The sequence below is a fragment of the Ochotona princeps genome, chromosome 8 (assembly GCF_030435755.1).
Source record: "Ochotona princeps isolate mOchPri1 chromosome 8, mOchPri1.hap1, whole genome shotgun sequence".
NCBI classification, from domain to species: domain Eukaryota; kingdom Metazoa; phylum Chordata; class Mammalia; order Lagomorpha; family Ochotonidae; genus Ochotona; species Ochotona princeps.
Window position 1 is genome coordinate 15812010 of NC_080839.1, and position 7590 is coordinate 15819599.

General features: G+C 47.1%; 1 pseudogene; it reads right to left on the reverse strand.

The window, feature by feature from the left end:
- Window positions 1–3088: 3088 nt before the first annotated feature.
- On the reverse strand, window positions 3089–3295 carry LOC131481074 (U2 spliceosomal RNA; annotated as a pseudogene).
- Between the last annotated feature and the right edge of the window lie 4295 nt (window positions 3296–7590).

The following is a 7590-nucleotide window of genomic DNA, read 5'->3' on the forward strand; positions in this document are numbered from 1 at the left end:
TCCCCAAGTGGCCGCAATGGCTGTTGCTGTGCAGATCCAAAGCTAGGAGCCAGGAACTTCCTTCAGATCTCCCATTCAGGGGCAGGATCCCAAGGCTTTGGTCTGTTCTTCGCTGCTTCCACAGGCCACAAGCAGGGAACTGCATGGGAAGCAGGGCTGCCAGGATTAAAACTGGTGCCCATATGGGATCCTAGTGCATTCAAGGTGAGGACTTTAGCCACTAAGCCACAACGCCGGGCCCATCTGATAACTTTTGACTCAATGTCAGACATTTTAAGTTTTACGTTATTGGGTGTTGTGGGAGATTGCCCCTGGATCTCTGCCGGCTTGGCATATATGGGAGGTCATAGGCACACAATGAGTGTTGTATGTGACCTCTGGTATGATTGGAGCATCTAGGGAGATAGATGTGCCTTCTAGCTAATTACAGTGCCATTCTTGGGTGGAAAGACTGTCGGGAGACACCCTTCTGCCTTCCCCTTTCATAGTCTATATAACTTTGTGCTTGCATTACAATAAACGGACCTGCCTGATCAGACTCTCCTGTGGTTCATGCTGCTGCACACCATCACCTCACCCCCTCTGTGGTTGTGGGAGCCTGCTGAGCAGGAAACTCCTGAGAAGGTGGTGGACGTTTTTGATTCTTGTAGATATTTTTGAGTTTTGCTCTGGCATTTATGTAATTCCCTTGCAAATGGGTTCATAAGTTGGACTTTGCTTTCAGATCAGTGAATTAGACTCAGTTCAGAGCTAATTATTCTCCTATTGAAACAACACCCATGTTTGTGTGCTGGTCAATGCCCTGTTAATCATTAACTTTTCCAGTCTGGCTGGTGGGAAGAGGTGGTTCTCCCAGACCTTGTGTGAATGCCAGGCAGTATTCCCTCTAAGCTTTTGCATGGTTCTTTCCCTGGCGTTGGGTTCTCTCACACATACATGGTGATCAGCACTCAGTCAACCCCTCAAGGAGAAGCCCCTGAAAGTCTATGCAGGGGTGTGCCTGTGACACCCTCTGCTCTGGCACTCTGTGCCAGTCACTGCAGCTGCCCTGGTCTTCACATCCTCTGAGCTTCTTGTCCTCCACGCAGGCAGACTACAGACCCCTGGTGGAGTTCCCTTTCCCACATCGTGGCCGTCAAACTATCCACACAGTAAGTTGGGATAAACTGAGTTCAAGGAACAGTTTATACACATATAATTATATAACTAACTGCCTAAGGGTTTGTAGAGGGGCTTCTGACTTAGCAAAGATGGAGGTTTAGAATAGTGGGCTGTCAGTGTAGCTGATTGTGACTTCAACCCTGGCCTGGAGTTGGTCTCAGCAGTGGTTAAAAAGTATATTTCAGGCCATGGAGGAGCTTCAGAAGAGAGTCTGTCTCACGGGGTGGCCCTGTTAGCTGAGATCTCAAAGGCACAGGGAAAAGCAGCGAGATCAGGATCTGGGATGGCTTTGGTGAGAGCACATAGAGAAAGGAAAAAACAGCTGAAAGTTTAGGAATAGTTCTCAGCTGAACAAATAGCAGATGAAAGGAAAGTGTCTCTAAGGAAACATAATCTACAGAAATGCAAAGGTGTAGCTAAGTAAAAACATGGAAACAGAGAGATTTCCAGGGAAGGCTTGCATTAGATGCAACTTATAGAGACAATGAAAAAAAAAAGTCAAAATCCTTGCTGATTTTGAGTCCATGGCAGCTTCCTGAGTGCCTTGAGTGCCACCTCTCATTCTAGGTTTGGAACAGGGCAGTGGCTGACCTGGACTCTGCTGCCCATGGGCCAGACCCCAATTCCAACTGACAGGCTGAGGAAGAGGAGCTGTAGGAGCTGGAGAGGAACCAGCGCTGCCTCCTGAGGTGCTCAGCTTGAAGTGGGGCTGGTGATCCAGTGCCCAAAGCTGGGCCCTCCTCAGTTTTGGACACCAGCCAGGGCCTCTGCAGTGACCATGCGTCATCTTTTCTTGTATCAGGGTGCAGAGGAGGGGTGTTGAGGTTACTCAGGATAGCAGGTATCCTCACAGGTCATATAACACATCATCTGAGGTGATTGATTGACTTATTCTGTCCTAGTTTTTGTGCCCTTCTGTGGGGGGTGGTAACCCAAGAGGGAAGAGTTCCCTCCCAGGCCACTACCACTCCCAGATTATGCACTCTCCAGGTGGTTTAACTTGACAGAACTAGCCCCCAGTGCCAGCCTCTGCCAGCTGATGCTGTGGCTAAGCCCCCAACAACCCTCACCCACTCTAATTATAGATTGTACCAGTAGGAATAATCAGCCCAGCCTGTTTTTTCCCTGATCTGGTCCACATGAGGCGTACAGGTGCTATAGCCCTGCCTAGTCTGGTCTACCCTAGTTATATGTTGGCAATGAAAATACTGGGCAAATGGAGACTCTATGATGGACTATGTCAATCGTGGATTCTCCAACGACTGCATCATGCTTGGAGTGGTGAGAGTGGCAGCAATTCAGAACTGTTGAACTATCAAAACCACTTGAGTAAGACCCTCAGAGCATGCCCCACATCTGGGACCTGGGGTGGGTAGGAGATTGACTGGGGCTTCTCCCTTAAAACCTCCTCTTACATCAGATATATTAAGGAAACAATACGGAACTGATTGTCTTGCCCCCCCCCCCCAAATAAGAATATTTTAATTTCCTTCCCTAAATTTTTTTTCTATCTAATGGCAAAATGGTGTAATTACATGGAAACCCTTATTAGAAGAATTAACAGTATCATTTCGTAAGTTAAAAAAAAACCACATCATCTGTATAGAGGTGAACATGCTCGCCAGCAGGTGATTGTTGTAGGTGTTAGATTCTGGGCATGCACAGTCTTGCAAAAGAAAAAGAGGGCTTAGCATGACTTTTTAAAAAGTTAAAAAAAAAAAAAAAACAGTCCTGGTGCAGTTGCCTAGCAGCTAAAGTCCTCGCCTTGCATGCACCGGGATTCCATAGGGACACCAGTTCATATCCCAGCGACCCTACTTCCCATCCAGCTTCCTGCTTGTGGCCTGGGAAAGCAGTAGAGGATGGCCCAAAGCCTTGGGACCCTGCACCTGTGTGGGAGACCCAGAGGAGGCTCCAGGCTTCTAGTTTCAGATCAGATCAACTCCAACCATTGTGGTTAGTTGGGAAATGAACCAGCAGACAGAAAATCTTCCTCTCTGTCTCTCCTTCTCTCTGTATATCTGACTTTTTAATAAAAATGAATCTTAAAAAAAATACCCATCTGGCTTCCACATATGGCTTCTTCCATTGGTTTTCTCTACACTTGATCTTAGCCAAAAGGCCGAGAAGCTATCTCTCCTAGTACTCTGAAACGGAAGAAAGCCATCTGGTTCCAGAAGCGTTGGAGCAAATGGAGGCACCTGGTGCTCTGCCCAACAGCCTGGCATAGGAAGCTATGGAGCAGATCCCCTATTTCCATAAGGAATCTGCAGAATGTCAGTTAGTTCAGTTTCCAAGTTAGCTGAATGTTTCCATCTCAGTACCGATGTGATCCAAAGCGTTTTACAAAGCAAATTTTTACCCTCATTGGAGCAGAAACTGAAGCAGGGTCTGAAAGTTCTTCAGAAAGCTGGCTAGGCCACTGTGGATGTAGCAAACCCACTCCCCACAGGCTGCAAGGAGTCAGGCTCTTGGCTGGTGCCAGGGGATAAAACCTCAGCCAGAGGTCAGGGTCCTGGCATGTCCTTGAGGGCAATAGAAGCAAACCTGCCTGGTGCAGGTGCACCAAGGAGATGGAAGGGATAATGGAATCAAGACAGCTGCAGCCAACAGAAGGAGAGCTTGGTGCCTGGCATTGCAGCCTTCAGTCAACAGAGAGCAACCAAGTACTGACTATCACAAACGAAGGACTGAATTGAAAGTGGAGCAGCAGAGACATGAACTGGCACCCATACGTGTGCTTGCAAGAGGAGGATTAACAACTGAGCCATCACACCGGGCCCCATCCTCACCCCTTCCGTCACACACCAACCCTTTGAATTAGATGCAAATATTATCTATTTTAGACACAGGGAGTTTATAAATAATCTCTGGTTCCCAGAAAGCAAAGCTCAAAGTGGAGGCTTCTGAGTGCATAGTTTAACTGGGAGAATGGGTCCAGAAGCCAAAGGTGAGGAGCAGTGGGAAGGAAAGAAAGCCAGTACAAGGTGTGTGTTGAGTAGCACAGCACTTTGAAGATGGTTGTTTGATCCAAACTGAGATTAGTTCATCCAAGGGAGACAGAAGACACCTTTATCCACTAGTGAGCCCCAGTCCCTACCCCTAGTGGTCCAAGTTTGATTGCAATTTATTGACTGGTGTATTTGCAAGCTGCACAAGAGTGAGAGCTGAGTGGAGTTGTGGACATACACAAGGCATGTCAGAGAAGCCCGAAGGCAGAAAACAAGGCACCTATTGTATAGATGCTGTCAGGCTACATTGGCTAGGTCCAGATAAGGGAGTGAGGCAAAGAGCTTTTGCACTAAGCAAGAGATAGGCTGTCCAAGGCCACACCACTAGTGTGCAGTGGCACATATGCTTCTTATTAGGTTTCACTCTTGCTGTTGCTGGGAAGACTTGGAGGTGGGAAGAGAAAAATTAGAGAGTGGACAGTCCTATTGCAACTTAGATTATCTTAAACTATACTACGCTTTATAATCCCTGCCAGGCATTGTATCTTGAACTGTCAGATTAGCAGATTTCCAAGGCTCTTACTGCAGGGGCTACAGTACCCTGGGATAGGGTTGGATACTTGCACCCACAAAGCTACCTTGGGGTGGGGGGTGGTAGTTATCATCAATTAGCATAGGTGCATCTGATCTACACCAATCATCATTGGGCGCTTTCTATTTGATCAGCTCAAAACATGGGAAATTTCTGAGCAAACCATAGCCCCGTGTTTCTTCTACCTCCGTTGTCTGTGGATTGGCATGGTTTTCCGATTGTCTCTGTTTTCTCTTTAGTTTTACATATATATATATTTTTAATAGAGCGAGCTCTGAATACAGACACACATTGGTTTGAATCTTCGACCTGCCATTAGCTTTGTGGCTTTGGTAAATGACTTTTGTTGATCCAGAAGATAAAAGCAGACCTTGTTCTAAAACCCAAGAGCATCCCCAGGCCTGGATGGCTGTCAACCATGTCAGCAATGCCCAGACTAGGCACAGGTCACAGTATCTGGCTCTGCTGAACACCTGAACATTCTGGAACCATTCTGAACCATTACTCGAGCCTGTATACTCAGGAAGTACTTGAGCCAGGAGTCATGCTGAGTCTTGGAGAGTAGGAAACAAATCATGCATTAGCCCTAGACTTTAGTTTACACTGTAAGTGTGAGATGTCAGATGATACTCACTAAGTGAATGAATTGAAGATGGTAACAGTGCTATGAAAGCAAATAGGACATGCTATTAGGAGGGGACTTGGGAGAGTTACTTTAGCCAGTTCCCTAGGAGAGGCCTCTGAGGAACTGGAGCAAGCCATGTATGTCAATTTCCTATTACTGAAGAATAAAGGATCTCACAATGACCCAGCTAAAACCAACAAAGGTTTCTTATCTCACAGCTTCTGTGGGTCAGTGATCTAGACAGCTTAGCTAGCTTTCTCTGGTTCAAGGTCTCTCAGAGGCGAAATTCCAGGTGGTCACTAGGGGGTCTGTGGTCAGCCTCCAGGCTCCTAGATGTGGTCAGGCCCAAGTTCCTGCTGGCTGGGAGCGAGAAACACCAGCTTCGGGCCCAGGGACCTCTCCATTGGGTAACTCACAACAGCAGCTGGCTTCCCTCCAAGCAAGCCAGCAAGAAAGTAGAGAGACTGTGCCCAGATGGCAGCCTGGAGCCCATCATTGTTCCTGAATTCAATTCACTAAGTCACTAAAAGCAATTCCAGGGGAAGGGATGATACAGAAGTGTGCAAACACCAGGAGCCTGGGAAGATTGGCACCATCTTAGAACCTGCCTGTTACACCACACAGAGAGCTGGGCAAAATGTTCAAGGCAGAGGGAATAGCCAGTGCAGTGGCAGAGAGAGAGAAAGAGAGAGAGAGAAAGAGAGAGAGAGAGAGAGAGGTTTTGTTCAAGGAAGTGAGAGGAGGTTGATGAAATAGAATATACTGAATAAAAAGAAAAAGAAAACAAAGTGTAAGAGATGAGGCAATCAGAAAGCATGGTCTAATAGGTATGGATTTTAGTCTAAGTGCAATGGAGACCCAGGGGAGGGTTTTAAGCAAGGTCATCCAGCTGCTTGGCAATTTCCAAAGCTCTATGATAGGTGTGGTCTCACGAGGAAGAAGGATGGATGGAAGGGAAGGAAGAAAGGAAGGGAGGGAAGGATGGAGGAAGGGAGGAAAAAATGTTCTCCTGATATAAAACTGTCGATGGCACCAAATGCCTACTCAACTAAGTATAAAGACCTCATGCCTTCTAAAGTATTCCCCAGGCTTATTTTTCTAGGCTTATTTCCAACCAATGCCCTAATGCCAGTTAAAGTAATGTCTCCATGGCCAATGCCAGGACCAGCAATTTAAACCTCTGCTTGCCACACCAGCATCCATTATTAGAGCACTTACTCAAGTTCCAATTACTTCAATTCCAATCTAGCTCCATGCTAATGTACCCAGGAAAGCAGCAGTATCAAGGCGCATTACTTGAACCCTGCCTTCTGCCCCCCCCCCCCCACCGTGGGAGTTTCAGGCTCTTGACTCTGGCCTGGCTAGGTCTTATCCATTGCAACATTTGGGGAATGAGCTACTGGATAGAAGATTTTCCTCTCTCCATGTCACTCTGCCTTTCAAATAAACAAATAAGTCTTTTAAAATATTTACTTTGTTTTTATTTGAAAGGTAGATCTTTACAGAAAGATAGGGTAGGGTCTCCCATCTGTTGGTTCACTCCTCAGATGGCTGCAAAGGTCAGAACTGAGCCGATCCAAAGCCAGGAGAAAGGAGGCAGAAGCATCTTCCATGTCTCCCACATGTGTGCAAGGGCCCGAGGACTTAAGCCATTCTCCACTGCTTTCCTAAGCAATATGCAGGGAGCTGGATGGGAAGTGGAGCAGCCAAACACAACCTAACACCCGTATGGGAAGTTGGCACCAAAGCTAGAGGCTTAGCCTATCACAGCCCGAAAGGTGTTTATGTGTTTGTTTGATTGATTGGTTTTTTTTTGGAAAGATTTATTCATTTTATTACAGCCAGATATACAGAGAGGAGGAGAGACAGAGAGGAAGATCTTCCGTCCGATGATTCACTCCCCAAGTGAGCCGCAATGATCCAAAGCCGGGAACCTGGAACCTCCTCTGGGTCTCCCACGCGGGTGCAGTGTCCCAATGCATTAGGCCGTCCTTGACTGCTTTCCCAGGCCACAAGCAGGGAGCTGGATGGGAAGTGGAGCTGCCGGGATTAGAACCGGTGCCCATATGGGATCCCGGGGCTTTCAAGGCGAGGACTTTAGCCGCTAGGCCACGCCGCCGGGCCCTGATTGATTGTTTTTAAGGGATGTTCTCCAAGCATGCACTGTGTTTTCCCATCTCCAAGTTTGTACTGTTTCCTCTGACTGCAGAGTTGTTTCCACCACCTCTATTTGTCAAACTCAGACACTGAATCTTGTATTT